Source organism: Botryllus schlosseri, chromosome 13, assembly GCF_051294905.1.
Source record: "Botryllus schlosseri isolate E-star chromosome 13, Bs_hap1, whole genome shotgun sequence".
NCBI classification, from domain to species: Eukaryota; Metazoa; Chordata; class Ascidiacea; order Stolidobranchia; family Styelidae; genus Botryllus; species Botryllus schlosseri.
In genome coordinates this window covers 23,137,041-23,162,250 of record NC_137248.1, presented here as the reverse complement: position 1 = coordinate 23,162,250, position 25,210 = coordinate 23,137,041, and the positions used below count along the sequence as shown (strand labels likewise).

The following is a 25,210-nucleotide window of genomic DNA, read 5'->3' as shown; positions in this document are numbered from 1 at the left end:
GTCACCAGTCAGGGCATCCAGCTCTGCCGTCGAAGATGCGGAAGAGAGGAGGTGAGTATCATCAGCGAACAGTGTGGTGTTCAATGAGGAGGTTTCAAAAATGTCGTTGACATATAAGGTGAAAAGGACCGGTCCAAGTACTGAGCCCTGGGGCACACCACAGGTCACCGGGTGAGGAGAGGACAGGGTGTCTGAGATCGCAACCATTTGTTGGCGTCCAGTGAGGTAACTTTTCATGAGCTCAAGTTGTGGGCCCCGAAGTCCGTAACGCGCCAATTTCGAGATGAGAATTTTATGATCTACGCAGTCAAACGCATTTTTTAGGTCGAGAAAAATGCTACATCCCACATTTCGCTTCTCTGAGATATCATAGTACTGTTCGGCCACTGTTAGGAGGGCATGAGCGGTTTGGTGTTTGTTTCGGAAGCCAAATTGTTGAGGGGAAATGACAGACATTTTGGCGAGGAATGAGGACAGGCGGGAGAGGAGCAACTTTTCGAATACAATCCCGATGCATGGGAGAACAGATATCGGACGGTAGTTGGTGACATTAGTTCTATCCCCAGCTTTGTGTACAGGGACTACTCTGGCTTTTTTTAGTTAGCTTGGGTAGACTCCATTTTCTATCATGAAGTTGAAAAAATGGGCCATATATTGACCGATATGCAGGCTTATCATTTTTAAAAACCATGATGGGATTTGGTCATAGCCGTCGGCCTTGTGCGATTTCAGTTTGTGCATGGCTACTTCTACTTCGTATTTGGTCGTAGGTTCAAGCACAATTGACTGGGATAACGATCTCACCTCTGACCTGGCCGACACAGGTTTTGTAATAGAAGAAGCAATATTTGGGCCTACGTTACAAAAATATTCATTGAAGTGATTCGCGATGGCCGCCGGGTCTGAAAGTTTGTTTCCGGTATCCGAATTCACAATTTCCGAAACAGACTTATGGCCTTTTTTTCGATGTAGGAGAGAGTTAAGTCCTGACCATGTTTTTCGAGTGTCCTTTATCCCAGCAAACACAGAACCGTAAAAAAACCTTTCGGGATGGTTTCGAATGGTTATTTTAGGGTTTCGATTTTTATGTTTCAGAGGTATGTTTAAAATACGTAGGAAAAATGATCTTGAGGATCAAATTATTCTGTATGAATTCCAATTTGGTGGTAAGTATTCTGATGTGGGAAGCTATTTGGAACCTGTAGATACTGTTGCGTTTTGATAGAGTGCTGCCATCAGTATAAATTCGTGTTACTTGGTCGAAAACCTTATTTTCTGATTTACCGTCATCATTATATATACAGCCTATATTCATTGTCTCGTGAGTCTCGTCTGTTTCGCTAGCTGAGCATGAATTCCAGTTTTATTCCGAGTAAATATAACTAAATAAGTCGAATGGCTGCACTTAACTGTACGTGGTTATCCGAGCGTGACTTCTAGATTATTCTGGAAATTTGAACTGCGCTTCGCGCTTCGTTCGCGGGATGACTGTTTCGGAATGTGGTTGTAGTTGTGTATGTTAAATTCTGGAAGCTGGAATTGCGACTGGTGCCGGATGTGGGTAAAAACTAGGTGTACGGTACATAGTTGAGCGAGTAATATGCTAATTTGAAGGAATACCCTGTAGTTTATGACTCCGAGAGCTGTTTGACTTGCTGCAAACAGTTCGAAAATTACGTCTATTTCGGTGGCTGTAATAATAATAATACAAGCATTTTCAGCTATTTATTACATTATAATGTAGCATGTTATCAGGGACAATCACCGTACCGGACTGCATACTATATGGGTTGCTCAATGGCTTGGTCGTCTGCAGTTATCCACGTAAGTTTCTAAAATTATGCTTATATGAGTCATTTTCGTATCATATTATGATAACATACCGTAACATGTAGGAGATTATATGACACGGCCTACTGGGTATAATCTTAGCGCTGGCGACCAGCTGTACCAACTACTTTTTCACTGATTCCTTAAATACTAATTAAAATCTCGTCCGGGCACTGAAACCCCCTAAAATCTCCCACAAAGTTGGAAATTTTCATTTTACTGAACAATAGGGGCGCCCGAGCTGAATGCCGATTAACATTTGGTACGCACGGTACCGATTGTGACGCCATGCCATTGAGCGTCTCGGCGAAGTCAAGCCGTGCTCCCGGTGAGGCCGTGACCCTCTGAGTATGTTGCTAGAGATTGATGTGATGCCAATATACGTCCTATTCGAGTAGTTTTAGTATTTCGCGTCGTAGCGCATTTACAAATTTCAGAATACAAATGATAGCACTGAAGCCAACGCATATTGTAGAATTTACTATCAACATCAACGTGTACTTATTTGAAGCTAGCTGGCCAATTTACAAAACAATTATATAGTTCCATTCGGGTCTTGATGGTTCCTAAATTTTATTTGAATTAGCAATATTGGAACGTAGTTTTAGGTGTTGCAACCAATGTTCCCTGTAAGCTGCTCAAGTGTGCAATTGCGATATGCTGACACCGTATCTGGGCACAGAAAATTTAAGCTGTGCACAAAACATCAAAGTGATGACCTTTTTTAGTCGCTACGCACTGTTGTCCAAGTTGAGTGCGTGCAGACTCTTGAAAAATTGGAGGGAACATTGGTTGCAGCTACTTTGAGTTAGTTGCATCGCATCAATCGCTGTAAACGCGAATACGTCCTAAAATGCAAGTAGCCTACTTTCATATTTTTTGTCGCGCATATAAAAATTTGGACAAATAGAAATGAGAACACACCAGTTATTCTCTGCGATTAACCGACTGATTAACAAAACGGCTCATTCTCATAATTCATTCAGCTAAGTCCTAAACGGCATCCCAACCAAACCAAAAATGGCATAAACAGCGGTGTGTGATCTAAGTGGTTTTTGGCCGCCATGTTTTGATCGGCGTCGCAGATATCGCAAATGTATGATTTCAAACTGCCGAACATCCCAATTATAGGTACAATTTATCTATCTATGATGCACTATAAACACTGTTTCGTTAATTAGCCTGTTATGCGCACAGAACACCTAGTGTGTTATCGCACTGGTGTCTCATTCACATTAGAACTATGTTATAATATTGTCAGTTCCGATGAAATTTATGACCCACAAAGAGCCGAATGGATTCATCTGCTACGTGCAAGGAAGTACGCATCTATATCGAATTCCGCAGTGATATGCGTAGGTAGGCTGCATTTGTATAATCAAAATTCGTGGATGCGCGATGATGCGAAATGCAAAAACTACTCGACGTATTCGGGTCACATTGAATTATATGTCGCAAAATACTCTGACAATCATGGGGAACACAGCTCGACTTTGCCGAGACGCTTGTTGGCGTCACAGTCGAAAAGAGACTTTATTCGACTATTGTCTACGGGCGATACAATTGTTAGAAACAATGTAGATTCTGACATTGAGGGTTATTTTCGGGGGGTTCCAGTGGCCGGACCAAATTTTAATTTATATTTTCGAAATCAATGTGACAGTAGCTTTCGATTGAGACCGGTTAAACAAAATTTTGAGCTCGAGTTGCCAGCGCTAAGATTACCACCTACTGCTTTCGATTTCAGAAACAGCAGCACTGATTTTTTTCGGAAGAGCAAGCAGATGCGTAAGAGCTGGCAAAATTGGTAAACTTCTTGACCGGAAAGTGAATTAAACTGTTCTACAAAAAGATTGTACCGCAGGTATGAGGCTGAATATTTCTAATACTTCTGAGACTTATGGCTAGCAAAACATGATATACAATTGCAGTTTAAAGTTCATCCAACGCAGAAGCAACTTCCCACTTGGCAGACCGGACTGTCACAATATCACACTGAGACGATCGCAAAAGTGGATTTACATACTTTCGTAGTATTCCCTCGGTATGTCTAGAATTTTTAACCGGACTGACTTTGATAATTATAATGATATCAAAAACTCAATCTCAAACCAAGTATCAATGTTTGATTCGTGGATGTGAAGCAATAACTGCAACTGCTGTACCCAGAATCCCTCAATAGGGTTCTTTAGAGTAATGAGGTATCTTCAGTAACTTGAGACTATATTTTCATGCTTTGCAGGGATAGTTATGTGCACTAGATTCATTTTAATATTCTGAAAACAATGTGGGGGTCGAATATCCGCATTTTAGTTTCATGACCAAAAGTATTTAAGAACCCCTGTAGATACGATACCGCCATATTGTATATTTTGACTCGCGTCAAGTCAGGTTAATCGATTTTCGAAGGTGACTCGAGTCAAATCACTCGATTTTTGTATGTGACTCGAGTTGAGTCAAAATTCAAGTCAAGGTGCCTTTTCGTCGTATGAGGCATGATTATGTCATTACATTTTGCTAGCTGTCTGAAACAGATTGAGCGGTAATTGACTCTGAGCCAATGAACGAATATAGAGTTAAATATACGCGCAAGAAGACGCTGTATCGCTCACATATACGCAGAACTGTTAAACTGCGTAAGTAATTGCACCGCCTCAGTTTATAGAACTTCTAGAACTGGTAACTTTACCAGCCAAAATAGAGAATAGAGAAATAAATTGATAAGATGCAATACATTACCCTTTTACAAACAGATATGATACACCATGCGTTAGTACAACGACGAAGCCGTTTCTGCTAGTGCGGAATAGTGTTGTTGCACACAGGCGAATAGCTTATTTTGAAAAAAAACAATAATTTGAAACTGACATCAATTTCAGCATTCAACCGTCAGCCACGTGTTGCACATCTATCCGTAGATTAGTTATCAATACCTATATCTATAGCTACTGTTCGGTCAACTGGAAAGTTACACAGCACATTGCATTGAAATAGCAGTGACGTAACGTTAGCAGTCTTCTCACAACTTTTCTGCAATCCTAGTTAAAACTCCAGACTCAAAGCAAGAGGCTTGGATGCATGATTATGCATTTTTGTTTTACTTCTAATCCAATTCCTGGTTTTCCTGTAAAGGCGACTGTAGGCCTAGTGTGTGAAACAAGCCAAGCTTGCTGTACGGTACAGACATTTGCTATTCTCATGTCCTTAATAAGAATGGACCATGATTTGGAACTTGATGCGATGTCCGAGTTTTCTCGAATTTAGTCATTTTAATCTAATTTGTATACAAACTGTAGCTATAATTCTAATTTAAATATAATTTGCAGACAACTGCTGTGTAGCTATAATCCTTATTCTACTCTGATTCGGAAATATATCTAACTGTAATTCCAATCTAATCAGGAAAAGCTAAAATATTTCTAATTGTCCAAGTCTTTTTGTGAAGTCCTTGTCGGGTGTGATCGTTGCACTTGAATAATTCTGTTTGTATATTATGATTTCAGATAGCTGGATTCAGCTCAGTTGGAGGCGACACAATTGGCCAATCTGTCAGATCCATCATGAAAAAGGTCGCTACTACCCGTGTGTGGAGCAGTTACAGCCGTGTTGGAAAATCTGGGAAGGAGGCTTTTAACAAGCTCACGTTGTACAAGATCATATATAGTGAGCAACATTTATGTTTACCTTCGAACCTATCTATATGTGTTCAGTAGCCTACCTTACACCCCATGTAAATGTTGAGCTAGCTCAGTGGTTCTCGAACTTTTTTGACAAGCTACCTTGACAATAGCTAAAATTTTCGCCACCACCCCTTTATCGTCATATCAAAAATATTAAAACGAGCAGCCAGAATATTAGCGACCCCAACACATTGTTTGGCGGCATGCAGGGTATTCTGGCTATACTATGTTACCAGCCTGAACTATCGCGTCTCCAGCAGGACTGTCGTGTGTGCGCAGCGTGTGCGAATGTTAGCCTGACCGCGGACTTTAGGCTGTTGATGACTAAAATATCAGTTCCGACATGTTGGCGTAGCCAGGAGCCATCTTTGTATATGACCATAAAGTAGAATATCTCGTAAAGGATTTATTTGTCTTGATATTTTTTTAGCGCTGCGCTCGATTTATTGCCAATCGATTTCTTGCTTTTAGTATTGGTGCCTCCTCCTGAAACGTCTTATTTACGGAATTGATATTAGCTCTATTGGCAATTATGCGAGAACGTGTCGTCCGACATATGACTTCGCGTCTGCACTCGCGAAAAGATCGTCGGCGATGAAACCTTTGCACAAAGTGATAGACGCACTTTCACTGAACTCTTCGATATTGATACGTCCAAGCGTTGATTAATCATGTCCTGCCCAAATGAGCCCAGCAGTTTACAGCGTCGACCCACAATATATGCAACTGACAATGTTTTATTGACCTAATTCTTTCATTAACTTTAATAATATTTTCGCGCTTTGCGCGACTAGGACATGTTTTCATGACATAATTGTTAACGATTTTGATGTGTGGTAATATGAGTCCTTTTTTACCGTTACCTATAATCCGGTTCGTTCCTATCGAACGACTAAAAAAGCACATCAACATTCAAGTGGCCCACGCAATGGTTTGGAAATCTCATGTGGCCCGTTGGCCGAAAAGGTTGGCCACCCCTGATGTACGGTATCAATAAATTTTTGTCAATCATTATTCAATCGATTAACCAATTCAGTGTCATGGTTCAGTTATTCAAATGTAATACGATGTAATGTTATTCAACAGAATGTTATGTAATTTAACATTGCAAGTCTATTATGGTTAGTGCAGGGGTGGCCAATCGTTTTCAAAAGTCTATTATGGTTTGTGCAGGGGTGGCCAACCTTTTCAAATTTTTTCAAAGTTCACGAAACAATTAGGTCAATGAAATAATGTTAGTTGCATATATTGTGGGCCGTCGCTGTATACCGCTGGGCTTATTTGACCAGGACATGATTAATCAACGCTTGGACATATCAATATCGAAGAGTTCAGTGAAAGCGCGTCTATCACTTTGTGCAAAGGTTTCATCGCCGACGATCTCTTCGCGAGTGCAGGCGCGAAGTCGGATGTCGGACGACACGTTCTCGCATTCCATTTTGCTGGGTAAAAGACGGATTAATCGGTCATTTATCTTCAATCAAATAATATAAAGTTAAATATAAATGCAAAAGGCGTTTTATCACTCACACGTAGAACTGCTAATAGCATATGTGAGTAACTTTATAGCTACACGCTACGTTCTATTATCAGCCGAAATAGAGGATCAAATACGAAGCCTCGAGAAGTTGCAATAAATTGATAAGGGACAATATACTACCCTTCCGTGAGAATAGGGACGCATAGACAATATTCGTTCGATTTAAATTATACAGGAGAGTTGGTAAAAGATAGCACCGCGCAATTTAACCACTGTGCTGTCTGAGAAACAAAGATACCTTGCTAACAGAATAAACTACTACTACGACGACAACGCAAGCATAAGCTGTGACCGTTTCGTTTGCGGTCAATTAAATTATGATGTAACAACAGGATCAGTGAAAGGTGCGATCAGTGAATGGCTGTTTGCTCTCACAAGTGATGCCGGCATATCGCAAAAATCCGAACGTACATAAGATATAGGGTGATTTAATTGACACCGTTTACTTGATTACTTGAAATTGACTCGTGAATTTTACTCCGAGTCACGAGTCAATCCATATATCTCGAGCGCCGAGTCGAGTCAAGTCATTTTTGCAAAGTGACTTGAGTCATCCCAACACTGCGTAGTACTAAGAGCTATCTAAACAGGATCGAGCATGTCTTTAACATTCAATGTTGTTGTTTCTCTGTAGGGTTCTATGGGGAAAAAGGCAGAAAGCAGCGTCTTATCCTCGTCATCAGAAGATGAAGAAGACACATAATCAGTTGGCTTGATTATTTTTTCATTCGCTTCTTTGACATCGTTTCGTTCTGAATTATTTTCTTTGAGTTTCGTTGACACTGTTTTCTGTATGAATTATAAGTTCATCAAAGGCAATGTGTACTGTGATACGTGTATGTGTCCGCAGCCACCCTCAGGTATGCCTAAATATGGGAATACAGGGATGTTAGTATCTCAGGATGTTTTTCTGACCATCGATTGTACGTTCTAAAGCATTGTAGATACACAGTTTTATCTACGTTTTATTAACGATCCCGATTTGCGTGAAGAACGCGTTAAAACGCGTCGACACAAAAACCGACTTAAAACTATCCTGCTAGTCTTTAATATGAACCAAATAAAAACGTTTTTTTAACCTTAATGGGCTGTTTCGTGTTTGCTGGGATGTGTCTGTTGAAAAATCTCTCATTGTACTTTGCTTTTGCCTTGGAAATGAGATGCACGGTGCGATTCCTGAAACGTCGAAATCTTTCTCGTTCATGTTCTGGGCAGTTCTTGGTGGTCTATTCGGTTATGCCACCGGTTACGTTTACGGATAAGTTGAATCAGCTTTGTGGTCATCCACGGATTTCGCTTCAATTTTCTTTGACTTCTCGAAAGGCGCTGTAGAGGTGCAAATTGTTCCAGCAGTGATTTGATAGCAGACATAAACTCTACAAATTTTTCGTCAAAGTTGTTTACCGAGATGTAGGGGATGGCTGATGTTTTAAATTGATTGAATGCGGCATCATCGAGCGCTTCTTCGTCCACTAACTCTCGTCGTCTGCAGAGGTGATATGTTTCGGGGGGTGTCCTTTGTTGTTCTTGTGATAGAAAACCAATATGGTTGTGGTCACTGATTTTTTCCGAAATGACAAATGGAATGATTTCCATGTCGCGCGAGTTGGTATATATGTGGTCGATCAAAGTCTTTGACTTTTCGGTTATGCGTGTAGGCTCGGTGATCATTTGGTAAAGACCGGCGGATTTGACGGCGTTGGAGTATGCGTTGCCTTTGTGTTTTAGAAGGTTTATATTAATATCTCCCGCAATGAAACACATCTTTTTGTCGCCGTTGACTTTGTCCAGTGATCGCTCCAACGCTTTTGCGAATTGGTTCATGTTTTTCGTGGGATGACGGTATAATACCGCCACAAGAAAAGATTTGTGAATTCCAATTGGGTGATCAACTTCCAGCCATAGCTCTTCGCAATCTTTGACATTCAGATCGTAGTCCGTGCAAATTTCGTAAGGAATTTTTTCTTCAATGTAAAGACCAACACCTCCGTAAGATTTCTTTGACTTCGGTGCCGGGGTATACTCGAAAGTAGTTATGTAGATCGCTCGTGATGTGGCAGGGGCTCTTATGGCGGGGTCGCGAGCGGCTGGAAAACCGGGGGTGGCGAGCGGCTCCTTATGCCTTATGGTGGGGTGGCGAGCGGCTATTGCGTCTTATGGCGGGGGTGGCAAGCGGCTCTTATTTCTTATGGGTGCGGTGGCGAGCGGCTGAGAAACCGGGGGTGGCAAGCGGCTTTTATGTCTTATGGCGGGGTGGCAAGCGGCTATTGTGTCTTGTGGTCGCACCTTTTCAGTATAGGGATAGCTCGCACGCGGCTTCGTTGTTGGTATGTCGTACTTCGTGTTGAATATGTATCAAGTAAATAGTCATGTGATTGGTCCTTAGGTAATGTGTATATTCCAAATTACGGCGAGTACGACAATGATATATCGTTATTCTTATGGACGCTGCGATGATTCGTACTTTCAGGCATCTCTCGCGCGGTGTTGAATATGTACGAGTCACCAACAATAACCGCACAAACGGAAACGTGGCTTGTTGTGAGGATTAAGCAGTGCGTGCGACAGACGGCGATTCGAATATCAACAATAGTCGCGTTCGCAAACTAACACTTCAAAAAGATGTGAAATATTTGTAAAATCCTACGATCGCTCACAAGATACCACTTCCGGCATATCAATCTATCACTCAATACACAACCGAAGTTGAATTGTAATTGAATGCATAAATTTATCACCTCGACATCAAAATTCGAAAACAACAACTTGATGCTTTATGTTCTCACTCTAATTTCATGATAAGTGTAATAAGTGCCGAATAACAGATACACCACCGGCGAGACTTGAATACCAACAAATTGTCACTTATTTCTATTCTAGCCGTAATCCTTTGTGAAGTTAACGCTTATTCAAAAAGGTGTGAAATATTTGCAAAACCCCGCGATCACTGACAAGATAATGTCTCGGACATAACCATCTTTCACGACTTGGTGTCATAACCATACCGATCGCTCACGCGATGAAATTTTAGTAATCAGTTTGTCACAGAACTTGATTTCGCTGGTAAGATTTAACAAGTAACGAATAATAGACCGCCAGTGTCGGTAACTTGAATAGCGACAAATTGTCACTTATTTCCGCTCTAACCCTAATCCTTTGTGAAGTGAACGCTTATTCAAAAGGGTGTGATATCATTTTAAAATCCAACGACCACTCACCGGATAATGCTTCAGACATAGCAATCCCTCATACCCGCTCACAAGGTAATATTTCGGTAATTAGTTTGTCCCAGAGCCGTCGCAGACGGTGATTCGAAAACCAACAATTTGTCACTTTCCCGCGATCGCTATACGTTTCACGCCTCCCGAATAGTGGCTGACTTTAGTTGCGTGATAAGATCCATGAAAATATTCAATCAATGTGTTAGTTTGTCAACTTGAAATGTAACTCACTACACAAATCAAGTTGAATCGTATTTGAAAGTATTGATTCGACCCTACTCAAATCCTTTGACAAATCCTATTAACGCGATCTGTTGAATCGAACGTAACCTGAATATTACTGACGCCAACATTCACCCGCATCGGATCATTCACACATTCCACGCCGCTGTTTTAACACTTATAGAATCAATACCAACTATCTCTAACCCGATAATATTCAATCATTTTGGTAATTTACCAACTTTAAATCCATTCGCAGGATGTACTAAAGGTAAATCCAAATAATCCAGAATGAAATATTTGGACTTTGACATTGCGTGAATTGAAATAGGTTTGACAAACATGACTACCAACTTTCACCCAGTCACATTTCAAGATTATACTTTGAAACAATCCTTGAAACTGACAACTCTATTCACGACTCCGCGTTTCCGTTTGTAAAATAGAGTTTCAGAAATACTATCACTATGACAACTCAACATTTTAACATCTCGCCATGCACAAACGAGTAAAATACAAAAACCTTGGTAAGTCAATCCGTTTGTAGTAACTCACCAAACCAAAACAAAAAGTGTCCGTATGAAAAGTAGACAAGACTACGCGAGTAATCACTACAACCCACAAACATACCAACTCAGTTGTATCCATATCCCATATTTTTTATTCAACTGTAAGATGAAGTAATTACTACTTGGCGCGCGGTTTGAGATTAACACATTACATTTGAGTATACGAGATTTGAATGTCTGACCAACGTAGTTGAGAATTCTTACAATCGAACGCAGGTGTTATATTGAAAATTTTCACGAATTGACACATTGATTTTGACATATGAGATTTTGTAATAGTCGATCATGAATTGATTATTAAATTATGACATTATTAGACCAGGGTTGTGTTGAAGGTTATTACGATACCAACAAACTTTTCAGAAACATTGTTATTGACATATCGATTTGTAAAACTAGATTAACATGTCTGAAATGTTTTGATTGGGAAGATTAAGCCGTGTTCGTAAAAACCACGCAGCGTATTGTGGAAATCAGGAAATAATTTACAAATGTAATTGTCTCCAGTAACCAAGACTAAAGATGAAACAACAATTTTCTTTGTTGAACAATAACCGGTACAATACTTTATCGTCGTAATCTGCAGTGGGAATTGAAACACTTTCGCACATTTCCCGGTGTCAAGATATCACACTAGGTGAATTGACATATCGCCGCTTGATTAATGCTTAATCCGTTCGCACCATTTCACATACTTTGATCATTACAAAAGTAAATTGGAATATGTTTGCTAGATGCATTCAATTCAGTTAGAAATGTCTGGTGCACAACAATCGTAATATCAAAAAAGTACTTGCTACACTGTTATTTGCTAAACGTGTTTTGCATTGTTGTTCATTTGTAGTATTGATTGTTCTTGAACCCTCAAATAATAATTCCCGACATGAAACCAAGCCACTGGAAGTCGTTACCATCACGAAGAAACAATGTGTACGATGTTTGTCAAATGTATCCTACCCGGCCACCAGAAAACAATTTTCACTCGAAATGAAACCAATGTGATGGTCTCCATTCGATATTTTGTTTGTGTCAAATACTTTACAATGATCACATTTGAGTGGTTGAGGTTTACATCATCAAGCTGTTATTTGTAAATCAAGATTTCGGTAAACTTGTAAATGTATCGTTTAACTAACCAACATTTAGTGATTGTTGAACATACGACTTCGAAATACTGCGTTGATCGTAATTTCCATCATCGTGATAATCGAAGTACATTTCTTTCGAATTCGTAACAACCGGCGTTTCTACGATATGATAAATTTTTGACAAGTTATGCTTAGAAGATTGGTTGCATATCGCGAAAAATAATATGCCACTCATATTGATACTGTTACTCCATTGATCGATATTTTCAAACGAGTAAAATTTATTACTTGAGTTTCTCCGCTTAATGTAAATGCAAACTCAGCCGTCTTTTAACATCACAAAGGCATTGATAAAAAGTAGGCAATCAAACACAACACTTTGTACGACACTAATTATTGTTCCACACATCTCATTTCATACTAAGTGTATACGAAAGATATTCACGACACATGAAAATATTCGCTCATGCTACGAACATACGCAATGATTGGTGGTGCTTTCAAACTGTTTCGATATCACAAGAACTTTATTGTCTGAATGGGTGTTCATGTATCTTAATAATCAAATAGTTCAACACAGAACTAGTACTAACAGAAACATCAGAGAGTTGTTTACACAAAAGTTTGTATGTGTACAGTATGCGAATACCATGTGTAAGTCCAGCACAATTGCAGTATCCATCAGAGTTTAGTCAACACAAATTTATTACAACGGAGCCACGTAAACTTTCGTGAAAGAAAAGCATACTCACTTCCAGAGGGTTATGTCAACACCATAGCAGTAAATCAGCTACTCCAACAACAAAGTCCATATGTTTCTAGCCACGATCCTTACATCTTTCACATAGATCAATCTACTTTGCTAACGAAAAGTGCTGAGTCATCACATGATCGCCCTCACAACAAAACAGCTAGTAGATATTATCATTCAAAATATTCCTAACCCTTTACACACCAGTGACAAATCATACAACGAATATGTTTTGTGGGTCGAATTGTTGTTCAGTGTCAAGTCTACCTGTTGAAACGTACATTAAAACAGCGCAATTCAATTAAAACCACGAATCTATTTTCATTTCCTCACAAACTGTCACATACAGAAAAATAAATTTTATTCCGCCAAAACATACTTGTAACCAATCGCTTTCATTAAACACACAACACCATAAAAGTATTTACTTTCTACAACATAGACATTCCGATGTAGTCAAGAAATATTTTTATTAATCAAAATCATCGACTTCTGTTTACGGCGTTAGTGTGTGCATGTCATACATGTGGGATCCGTATTAAAATGGACACGACACGACTGAATGTAAGGAGATAGAAGTCTATCGCATAGATTTACATGTTATCTTCGCTCCGGTTTCAAAAAACGAATCATCTCTTTTGCATTGATCGAGACCGAGCAAGTTAGTTAATGGCCATGATTGTGTTTGTCATATGCGAATGATAGGGTTACTGTCAAATCTACATACAACAACCTTCTGGCACTCATAATAGCAATTTCATTCTCTCCCTTCGTAATTGTAGACTCACGACAAGTATATTGTACAACTCGACAGCTACGTTTAACAACACCAACGACACTAAACATACGATACCTACCCAAGTAAAATTACCATTTTCACCTGGAGGTCAGTCGTTACCTGAGTAAAAATACCATTATTCTTTGGAGATTTATCGTTTAATCAGAGTAACAAAACATTTTCACTTGGGGGTCTATCGTTTCCAAGAGTAACAAGCCCCCCTTTTCTTTGGAAATATATTTTTTCCCTGGGTAACAAACCTTTTTCACTTGGAAATATATTTTTTCTCTGGATAACAAACCTTTATCACTTGGAAATATATTTTTTCCCTGAGCAACAAACCTTTTTCACTTGGGAATATATTTTTTCTCTGGATAACAAACCTTTTTCACTTGGAAATATATTTTTTCTCTGGGTAACAAACCTTTTGCACTTGGAAATATATTTTTTCCCTGAGCAACAAACCATTTCACTCGGTGGGTCGTCGTTTACCTGAGTAAAAATATCATTTTCCATTGGAGATCTGGCGTTTACCCATTGTAACAAACCTTTTTCGCTTGGAAATATATTTTTTCCTTGAGCAACATACCATTTTTACTTGGAAATATATTTTTTCCTTGAGCAACAGACCATTTTTACTTGGAAATATATTTTTTCCCTGAGCAACAAACCATTTTCACATGAAAATATATTTTTTCCCTGAGCAACAAACCATTTCACTCGGCGGGTCGTCGTTTACCTGAGTAAAAATATCATTTTCCTTTGGAGACCCATTGTAACAATACATTTTCACTTGGAAATCTGTCGTTTACCTGAGTACCAATACCGTTTTCACTTGGAAATCTATCTTTTCCCTGGGTAACAATACCATTTTCGTTTTGAAAACTGACAACCACACCGGTCAATTTGATATTTTTTGTATATTGTTACAACAGACAGCGACAAAATATACACCAACAACGACTCCGATACATTTGTGCAATCGCATATTTACTTGTGTTGGTGCATCCCATCAAAATCATCGGTTACTCACATACAATAACAATGTGCTGTTGTACATCGACATGTATGTTTTCGGAATTGGTGAATAAAGGGGTTTCCGATATGTCCGTGATGTCCGGGTTCGTGCTTTGGATTTTCCAGAGTCAAAATGTCTGAATAAAACACCTCCTCGACTTTGGTAACTGGTTGATACACGGATAATGGTGTTCGGAAAACGGATGAATTTATGTTCCCCATCGCGCTGACAACATCGGGTTACTTGTGAGTTCCTCGGGTCTGTTTACTATATTGTGTCTTTACTGGTCAATACATGTCGCTCCAGTCAGCTGAAACCGGATCACTAATATGAGAAAGTGTGGGGGCCGGATCCGGATATTCACTCATGACCCAACGACCGATATTCAAGTAAACATGTTACAGACCGGGTTTTGTCTCCATGAAAAATACCAATGCATACACCATCACATCAAGTACGTCACGATTGTTCACAAGTATTTGCGTAAACGAGGTGTATATACAATGTGTCGATGCACAAACATCATGGGACACAAATTCACGTTCTCAAGTCTCGTCATGCGCCGACTCTGTAGATTCAATGTGGGCATAGATGACACACGACATGATACAATGGACAGCGCATTATGCATACCGATATATTCTCAGTCAAATATGCGAACCATACACAACCATATACCCTGATTTTCGCTGAATATTCACAACACCAACAAATCTGTACATTTCTTTTCCCTCGACCTCGACGATAGAATTGTCATTCCAATGTATCAATCGAGTGTATGGTTCATCAGGTGTAAAATCCAAATCAAATGTCACCAAGGTATCGTTTTTCATTTTCAATATTTCCACTGCTGCATCTTGTCTGTGTCGTAAAACCACGGTGTGGGGCCCGAGGAATCTATGGACAGTTACGTCATGCGCCGACTCTGTACATTCAATGTGGGCATAGATGACTTGGAGACAAGCAAGCGGTCATATTTGGACGTAACATGGTCTTGGTATGAACCAACCTCCACCCAACTTGTGAAAAATGAATCTCATACGAGTCCAACCCTTTCACGGGCTCACACCTTGATTCTGCAAGATTGTTCGGAATCTCAGGTAGACTTGCATCGTGATCCAGACCTCGACATAATCGGGTTGTGTAACTCGCTCAATCCCTGCGTATCGTTGGACATAACCTGCTAACTTTTTCGCTGAGATCGCAGTGTTTCACCTGGTTTTATGTATTTGGCGATCACCATCGTTATCAATCTTTCACGCGATGAATATGCCGGATGTTGCTACTCCCACATAACGACTCCAGCTAAACATCGCGAGCTGTGACTCCGGATTGAAATCGTAAACAGGGCCTCTGTGTGTGTGTGAATCTCGAGTTCGATTACGATAATGTAATCCAAGGTGTGTCTCTGCGAGTTGAAGGCTGATTTCGTGTTAATCACACCGCAAGAGGGTGCTATCTCGTAACTCGACAGGTCAACATAAATCGCGATTTGAAACTTTTGGTCTAGTTGATCCAGCTACCTGTTGAAACGTTGTACCCACGCAGACCATTGAGAAACGTTGTCGTTACCTGACCATATCCACGAGTAAATATGGGACTACGCGTAACTGTCCATAGATTCCTCTGGCCCCACACCGTGGTTTTACGACACAGACAAGATGCAGCAGTGGAAATATTGAAAATGAAAACCGATACCTTGGTGACATTTGATTTGGATTTTACACCTGATGAACCATACACTCGATTGATACATTGGAATGACAATTCTATCGTCGAGGTCGAGGGAAAAGAAATGTACAGATTTGTTGGTGTTGTGAATATTCAGCGAAAATCAGGGTATATGGTTGTGTATGGTTCGCATATTTGACTGAGAATATATCGGTATGCATAATGCGCTGTCCATTGTATCATGTCGTGTGTCATCTATGCCCACATTGAATCTACAGAGTCGGCGCATGACGAGACTTGAGAACGTGAATTTGTGTCCCATGATGTTTGTGCATCGACACATTGTATATACACCTCGTTTACGCAAATACTTGTGAACAATCGTGACGTACTTGATGTGATGGTGTATGCATTGGTATTTTTCATGGAGACAAAACCCGGTCTGTAACATGTTTACTTGAATATCGGTCGTTGGGTCATGAGTGAATATCCGGATCCGGCCCCCACACTTTCTCATATTAGTGATCCGGTTTCAGCTGACTGGAGCGACATGTATTGACCAGTAAAGACACAATATAGTAAACAGACCCGAGGAACTCACAAGTAACCCGATGTTGTCAGCGCGATGGGGAACATAAATTCATCCGTTTTCCGAACACCATTATCCGTGTATCAACCAGTTACCAAAGTCGAGGAGGTGTTTTATTCAGACATTTTGACTCTGGAAAATCCAAAGCACGAACCCGGACATCACGGACATATCGGAAACCCCTTTATTCACCAATTCCGAAAACATACATGTCGATGTACAACAGCACATTGTTATTGTATGTGAGTAACCGATGATTTTGATGGGATGCACCAACACAAGTAAATATGCGATTGCACAAATGTATCGGAGTCGTTGTTGGTGTATATTTTGTCGCTGTCTGTTGTAACAATATACAAAAAATATCAAATTGACCGGTGTGGTTGTCAGTTTTCAAAACGAAAATGGTATTGTTACCCAGGGAAAAGATAGATTTCCAAGTGAAAACGGTATTGGTACTCAGGTAAACGACAGATTTCCAAGTGAAAATGTATTGTTACAATGGGTCTCCAAAGGAAAATGATATTTTTACTCAGGTAAACGACGACCCGCCGAGTGAAATGGTTTGTTGCTCAGGGAAAAAATATATTTTCATGTGAAAATGGTTTGTTGCTCAGGGAAAAAATATATTTCCAAGTAAAAATGGTCTGTTGCTCAAGGAAAAAATATATTTCCAAGTAAAAATGGTATGTTGCTCAAGGAAAAAATATATTTCCAAGCGAAAAAGGTTTGTTACAATGGGTAAACGCCAGATCTCCAATGGAAAATGATATTTTTACTCAGGTAAACGACGACCCACCGAGTGAAATGGTTTGTTGCTCAGGGAAAAAATATATTTCCAAGTGCAAAAGGTTTGTTACCCAGAGAAAAAATATATTTCCAAGTGAAAAAGGTTTGTTATCCAGAGAAAAAATATATTCCCAAGTGAAAAAGGTTTGTTGCTCAGGGAAAAAATATATTTCCAAGTGAAAAAGGTTTGTTACCCAGGGAAAAAATATATTTCCAAAGAAAAGGGGGGCTTGTTACTCTTGGAAACGATAGACCCCCAAGTGAAAATGTTTTGTTACTCTGATTAAACGATAAATCTCCAAAGAATAATGGTATTTTTACTCAGGTAACGACTGACCTCCAGGTGAAAATGGTAATTTTACTTGGGTAGGTATCGTATGTTTAGTGTCGTTGGTGTTGTTAAACGTAGCTGTCGAGTTGTACAATATACTTGTCGTGAGTCTACAATTACGAAGGGAGAGAATGAAATTGCTATTATGAGTGCCAGAAGGTTGTTGTATGTAGATTTGACAGTAACCCTATCATTCGCATATGACAAACACAATCATGGCCATTAACTAACTTGCTCGGTCTCGATCAATGCAAAAGAGATGATTCGTTTTTTGAAACCGGAGCGAAGATAACATGTAAATCTATGCGATAGACTTCTATCTCCTTACATTCAGTCGTGTCGTGTCCATTTTAATACGGATCCCACATGTATGACATGCACACACTAACGCCGTAAACAGAAGTCGATGATTTTGATTAATAAAAATATTTCTTGACTACATCGGAATGTCTATGTTGTAGAAAGTAAATACTTTTATGGTGTTGTGTGTTTAATGAAAGCGATTGGTTACAAGTATGTTTTGGCGGAATAAAATTTATTTTTCTGTATGTGACAGTTTGTGAGGAAATGAAAATAGATTCGTGGTTTTAATTGAATTGCGCTGTTTTAATGTACCTTTCAACAGGTAGACTTGACACTGAACAACAATTCGACCCACAAAACATATTCGTTGTATGATTTGTCACTGGTGTGTAAAGGGTTAGGAATATTTTGAATGATAATATCTACTAGCTGTTTTGTTGTGAGGGCGATCATGTGATGACTCAGCACTTTTCGTTAGCAAAGTAGATTGATCTATGTGAAAGATGTAAGGATCGTGGCTAGAAACATATGGACTTTGTTGTTGGAGTAGCTGATTTACTGCTATGGTGTTGACATAACCCTCTGGAAGTGAGTATGCTTTTCTTTCACGAAAGTTTACGTGGCTCCGTTGTAATAAATTTGTGTTGACTAAACTCTGATGGATACTGCAATTGTGCTGGACTTACACATGGTATTCGCATACTGTACACATACAAACTTTTGTGTAAACAACTCTCTGATGTTTCTGTTAGTACTAGTTCTGTGTTGAACTATTTGATTATTAAGATACATGAACACCCATTCAGACAATAAAGTTCTTGTGATATCGAAACAGTTTGAAAGCACCACCAATCATTGCGTATGTTCGTAGCATGAGCGAATATTTTCATGTGTCGTGAATATCTTTCGTATACACTTAGTATGAAATGAGATGTGTGGAACAATAATTAGTGTCGTACAAAGTGTTGTGTTTGATTGCCTACTTTTTATCAATGCCTTTGTGATGTTAAAAGACGGCTGAGTTTGCATTTACATTAAGCGGAGAAACTCAAGTAATAAATTTTACTCGTTTGAAAATATCGATCAATGGAGTAACAGTATCAATATGAGTGGTATATTATTTTTCGCGATATGCAACCAATCTTCTAAGCATAACTTGTCAAAAATTTATCATATCGTAGAAACGCCGGTTGTTACGAATTCGAAAGAAATGTACTTCGATTATCACGATGATGGAAATTACGATCAACGCAGTATTTCGAAGTCGTATGTTCAACAATCACTAAATGTTGGTTAGTTAAACGATACATTTACAAGTTTACCGAAATCTTGATTTACAAATAACAGCTTGATGATGTAAACCTCAACCACTCAAATGTGATCATTGTAAAGTATTTGACACAAACAAAATATCGAATGGAGACCATCACATTGGTTTCATTTCGAGTGAAAATTGTTTTCTGGTGGCCGGGTAGGATACATTTGACAAACATCGTACACATTGTTTCTTCGTGATGGTAACGACTTCCAGTGGCTTGGTTTCATGTCGGGAATTATTATTTGAGGGTTCAAGAACAATCAATACTACAAATGAACAACAATGCAAAACACGTTTAGCAAATAACAGTGTAGCAAGTACTTTTTTGATATTACGATTGTTGTGCACCAGACATTTCTAACTGAATTGAATGCATCTAGCAAACATATTCCAATTTACTTTTGTAATGATCAAAGTATGTGAAATGGTGCGAACGGATTAAGCATTAATCAAGCGGCGATATGTCAATTCACCTAGTGTGATATCTTGACACCGGGAAATGTGCGAAAGTGTTTCAATTCCCACTGCAGATTACGACGATAAAGTATTGTACCGGTTATTGTTCAACAAAGAAAATTGTTGTTTCATCTTTAGTCTTGGTTACTGGAGACAATTACATTTGTAAATTATTTCCTGATTTCCACAATACGCTGCGTGGTTTTTACGAACACGGCTTAATCTTCCCAATCAAAACATTTCAGACATGTTAATCTAGTTTTACAAATCGATATGTCAATAACAATGTTTCTGAAAAGTTTGTTGGTATCGTAATAACCTTCAACACGACCCTGGTCTAATAATGTCATAATTTAATAATCAATTCATGATCGACTATTACAAAATCTCATATGTCAAAATCAATGTGTCAATTCGTGAAAATTTTCAATATAACACCTGCGTTCGATTGTAAGAATTCTCAACTACGTTGGTCAGACATTCAAATCTCGTATACTCAAATGTAATGTGTTAATCTCAAACCGCGCGCCAAGTAGTAATTACTTCATCTTACAGTTGAATAAAAAATATGGGATATGGATACAACTGAGTTGGTATGTTTGTGGGTTGTAGTGATTACTCGCGTAGTCTTGTCTACTTTTCATACGGACACTTTTTGTTTTGGTTTGGTGAGTTACTACAAACGGATTGACTTACCAAGGTTTTTGTATTTTACTCGTTTGTGCATGGCGAGATGTTAAAATGTTGAGTTGTCATAGTGATAGTATTTCTGAAACTCTATTTTACAAACGGAAACGCGGAGTCGTGAATAGAGTTGTCAGTTTCAAGGATTGTTTCAAAGTATAATCTTGAAATGTGACTGGGTGAAAGTTGGTAGTCATGTTTGTCAAACCTATTTCAATTCACGCAATGTCAAAGTCCAAATATTTCATTCTGGATTATTTGGATTTACCTTTAGTACATCCTGCGAATGGATTTAAAGTTGGTAAATTACCAAAATGATTGAATATTATCGGGTTAGAGATAGTTGGTATTGATTCTATAAGTGTTAAAACAGCGGCGTGGAATGTGTGAATGATCCGATGCGGGTGAATGTTGGCGTCAGTAATATTCAGGTTACGTTCGATTCAACAGATCGCGTTAATAGGATTTGTCAAAGGATTTGAGTAGGGTCGAATCAATACTTTCAAATACGATTCAACTTGATTTGTGTAGTGAGTTACATTTCAAGTTGACAAACTAACACATTGATTGAATATTTTCATGGATCTTATCACGCAACTAAAGTCAGCCACTATTCGGGAGGCGTGAAACGTATAGCGATCGCGGGAAAGTGACAAATTGTTGGTTTTCGAATCACCGTCTGCGACGGCTCTGGGACAAACTAATTACCGAAATATTACCTTGTGAGCGGGTATGAGGGATTGCTATGTCTGAAGCATTATCCGGTGAGTGGTCGTTGGATTTTAAAATGATATCACACCCTTTTGAATAAGCGTTCACTTCACAAAGGATTAGGGTTAGAGCGGAAATAAGTGACAATTTGTCGCTATTCAAGTTACCGACACTGGCGGTCTATTATTCGTTACTTGTTAAATCTTACCAGCGAAATCAAGTTCTGTGACAAACTGATTACTAAAATTTCATCGCGTGAGCGATCGGTATGGTTATGACACCAAGTCGTGAAAGATGGTTATGTCCGAGACATTATCTTGTCAGTGATCGCGGGGTTTTGCAAATATTTCACACCTTTTTGAATAAGCGTTAACTTCACAAAGGATTACGGCTAGAATAGAAATAAGTGACAATTTGTTGGTATTCAAGTCTCGCCGGTGGTGTATCTGTTATTCGGCACTTATTACACTTATCATGAAATTAGAGTGAGAACATAAAGCATCAAGTTGTTGTTTTCGAATTTTGATGTCGAGGTGATAAATTTATGCATTCAATTACAATTCAACTTCGGTTGTGTATTGAGTGATAGATTGATATGCCGGAAGTGGTATCTTGTGAGCGATCGTAGGATTTTACAAATATTTCACATCTTTTTGAAGTGTTAGTTTGCGAACGCGACTATTGTTGATATTCGAATCGCCGTCTGTCGCACGCACTGCTTAATCCTCACAACAAGCCACGTTTCCGTTTGTGCGGTTATTGTTGGTGACTCGTACATATTCAACACCGCGCGAGAGATGCCTGAAAGTACGAATCATCGCAGCGTCCATAAGAATAACGATATATCATTGTCGTACTCGCCGTAATTTGGAATATACACATTACCTAAGGACCAATCACATGACTATTTACTTGATACATATTCAACACGAAGTACGACATACCAACAACGAAGCCGCGTGCGAGCTATCCCTATACTGAAAAGGTGCGACCACAAGACACAATAGCCGCTTGCCACCCCGCCATAAGACATAAAAGCCGCTTGCCACCCCCGGTTTCTCAGCCGCTCGCCACCGCACCCATAAGAAATAAGAGCCGCTTGCCACCCCCGCCATAAGACGCAATAGCCGCTCGCCACCCCACCATAAGGCATAAGGAGCCGCTCGCCACCCCCGGTTTTCCAGCCGCTCGCGACCCCGCCATAAGAACCCCTGCCACCCCCAGACCGATCATACTAACTACTCTCGAAGTTGTAGCCCGATATATCAACGTTTTGCGTGGGTTTGGTTGAAAAGTTTATTTCTGAAATTGCTACGAGGGTAGGTGACTTCAGGTCAACGATAAGGTCTTTTAACTCATCATGGTGGGAATTAGATTGCAATCCTCTGATATTTGTATGAATCAAACTAATTTGTTTACCCTTCGGGGCTTGCAGAATTGATGCCGTCTCGTTGATCGATATTGAGTTACACTTTCTGATCAGTGGGAAACTATTCTTATTCGTCATGATTCCGAGTTGACCCCAATTTCCATGTTAGCTTGTCAGTGAATGGAGATACTTATGCGTTCGCGCAGTTCGATTCGCGTCACGCAACGCTGGCTTAATCCAATTATGTGGGCGAAGAGCGCTACAATAGCGTTACAGTAGCGATTTTACAGTACCATATATCGAAATATATTAGCACCAAACCTTTGGATGAATAATATCAAGAGTTTCGGTTCAAAATTGCTATGTATTTTGTCCAACGGTTGGCGAAGCTGGGTCCAAATCGGTATTGATTGTCTGACGTTTGGTGAAGTATTGCAGCCAATGGCAAATTTCCCGATGTAGCAACCACAGTTCTGTTCAGTCTTGATATCCTATTTCCAAATGATATATCCAGTTCATCAAACTTTTTGCGTCTTCAACCGATTTCTTGCTGTATCGTTGGTGTATCAATTTGGTTGGTGAAAATTCTGTCTATCTAACTAGATAAATCGACTTCTTGTCTTCTAGAATCCTGGATTTTCGACAATTATCATAGCTACATTACGAGAGCGCTGGAAACGCGTCCGCTCACCACGATGCCTACTACCAAGCGGAGCTGATGACTTCTAGCCTAACATATACGGCAAGTAATTGTACAAATGCACAAGCGGTTCCATGCGAGTTTACCAGACATTTCACTTCAGTTTAAGTACCCTTGGGTATGTGGCCCGTGAGAAGGATTGCAGTGGCCTGCGAGGCAGAGACGCCACTCCTGGGTTTTTCCACCCAGATCTGGGTTTTTCGAGCATCACCTGGGTTTCTGGGTTTTTGTGCTTGAAATCTGTTTTTTTTTTCAACATCATGTTTGTCAGGTCAATTTTACGGCGCAAAATTGATTATCAGATTAGTAAGATCTTATAATGTCGACGGATTCCACTGTGATTGAAACGGCAGAGTCTAAAGAGACCCGTTTACCATTAAAAGAAGAGGTCCTGGGCTTGATGCGATAGAGCTTCATTGATTACTGAAAATAGGTCGCAGAAAGTCATGTTCACATGGCAACTCTACAGCAGTTGTTTGACAATTCAAAATGATTTAGGACTTGAATGCCAGCGGTGCAACAAATTCGTTGTGTGTCAGAAAATAGTATGTAACTGCTGTAACGTATGCAATTAATGCTCATGAACATACCAAATGTTGATCTAACTAATTTACCATGTTGACATCAGAGTATATTCACTTTCAACAGAGACGCTCAAAGAGAGACAGTTTGGGCACCCGGGCAAGTTATTCAGAGGGAGAGGGGTTTGTTAAATTCAAATGTACTCTTAATTTCATGATTTGGCAGTTTCTTTTTCAACTAAACATCCCAGATAAAAGTGTTTGTCCCAGGTTTAATGAATCGAAAGCTATTTTCAATCTATCTGGCCAGCTCGCAGTCACTGGAACTACCCCAAAATCATCATCCTTACGATAGATTAGGATTGTTACTAACATTTCGAATATATATTACACTACGTATTGACCCCCCATACCGAATGCCTGGTAGCAATGTGTCGAGAAGAAAACATATTTCGATGGATTTGCACATTTAACTGAGCAACATGTATACTTGTATAGTATGAAAATGAACCTTTGGGATTTCAATATCAAGGGCTAAAACTTCTTTTATGTCCGTATAACTGTCATTGATGACTCTCAGTCTCTGTTTTACAGCTATATCATAGAAATTTGAGTGAAATATAGGATCTGGGTTTTTCTAACGTCCAAATCTGGGTTTTTCCAAAATATCTCAGTGGCATCTCTGCTGCGAGGTAACTCCCGAAATTAGATAGGATCAGGTAGCATTGCAAGGCCAACCAAAATTTGATAAACCTGACCACGAAACTTAATGATGGCTGAAACATCAGTTTCGACGCATTGGCGTAACCGGGGGCCAGTCACATTCATCGCAGAACTTCGTACATGACCAATTGATCATAAAGTAGAATATTCCGTCGCAGATTTATTTGATCTGAAATATATTTTTCTTAGCACTTCGCATGATTTATTGTCACATTTCTTGCATATAGTATTGGTAAACCTCCTGGAAATCATAAATACTAGGGATGGTGTGAACGCGAGGTTCACGTTCGCGTTCTGTGTGTGAACCTCAGAAATTTAGAGGTTCGCGTTCACAACAGAACCTTGATA

At 39.4% G+C, this 25,210-nt stretch overlaps 1 protein-coding gene and 2 long non-coding RNA genes across 7 annotated transcripts in view; 2 read left to right on the top strand and 1 right to left on the bottom strand.

Annotated features, from left to right (window-relative positions):
- The window catches only part of LOC145453786 (uncharacterized), a 495,978-nt gene extending 483,453 nt beyond the window's left edge, over positions 1-12,525 (top strand). The window contains exon 3 of the long non-coding RNA XR_013919910.1: positions 12,512-12,525. This is a non-coding gene — a long non-coding RNA (uncharacterized LOC145453786). The remainder of the gene's footprint in view (positions 1-12,511) is intronic.
- The window catches only part of LOC145453778 (uncharacterized), a 46,173-nt gene that overhangs the window by 17,390 nt on the left and 3,573 nt on the right, over positions 1-25,210 (bottom strand). The gene's annotated exons all lie outside the window — the stretch shown is intronic.
- On the top strand, positions 1,602-23,254 carry LOC145453782 (uncharacterized). Of its 5 annotated transcripts, XR_013919905.1 has the most exons (7): positions 1,606-1,824; positions 3,092-3,189; positions 3,578-3,694; positions 3,762-3,874; positions 5,334-5,493; positions 7,685-9,079; positions 22,800-23,254. It is a non-coding gene; the product is annotated as an uncharacterized LOC145453782 (long non-coding RNA). The 5 variants fall into 5 exon arrangements; XR_013919904.1 differs by lacking the exon at positions 3,092-3,189 and having other exon boundaries at positions 1,610-1,824; XR_013919906.1 differs by lacking the exons at positions 3,092-3,189; positions 5,334-5,493 and having other exon boundaries at positions 1,605-1,824.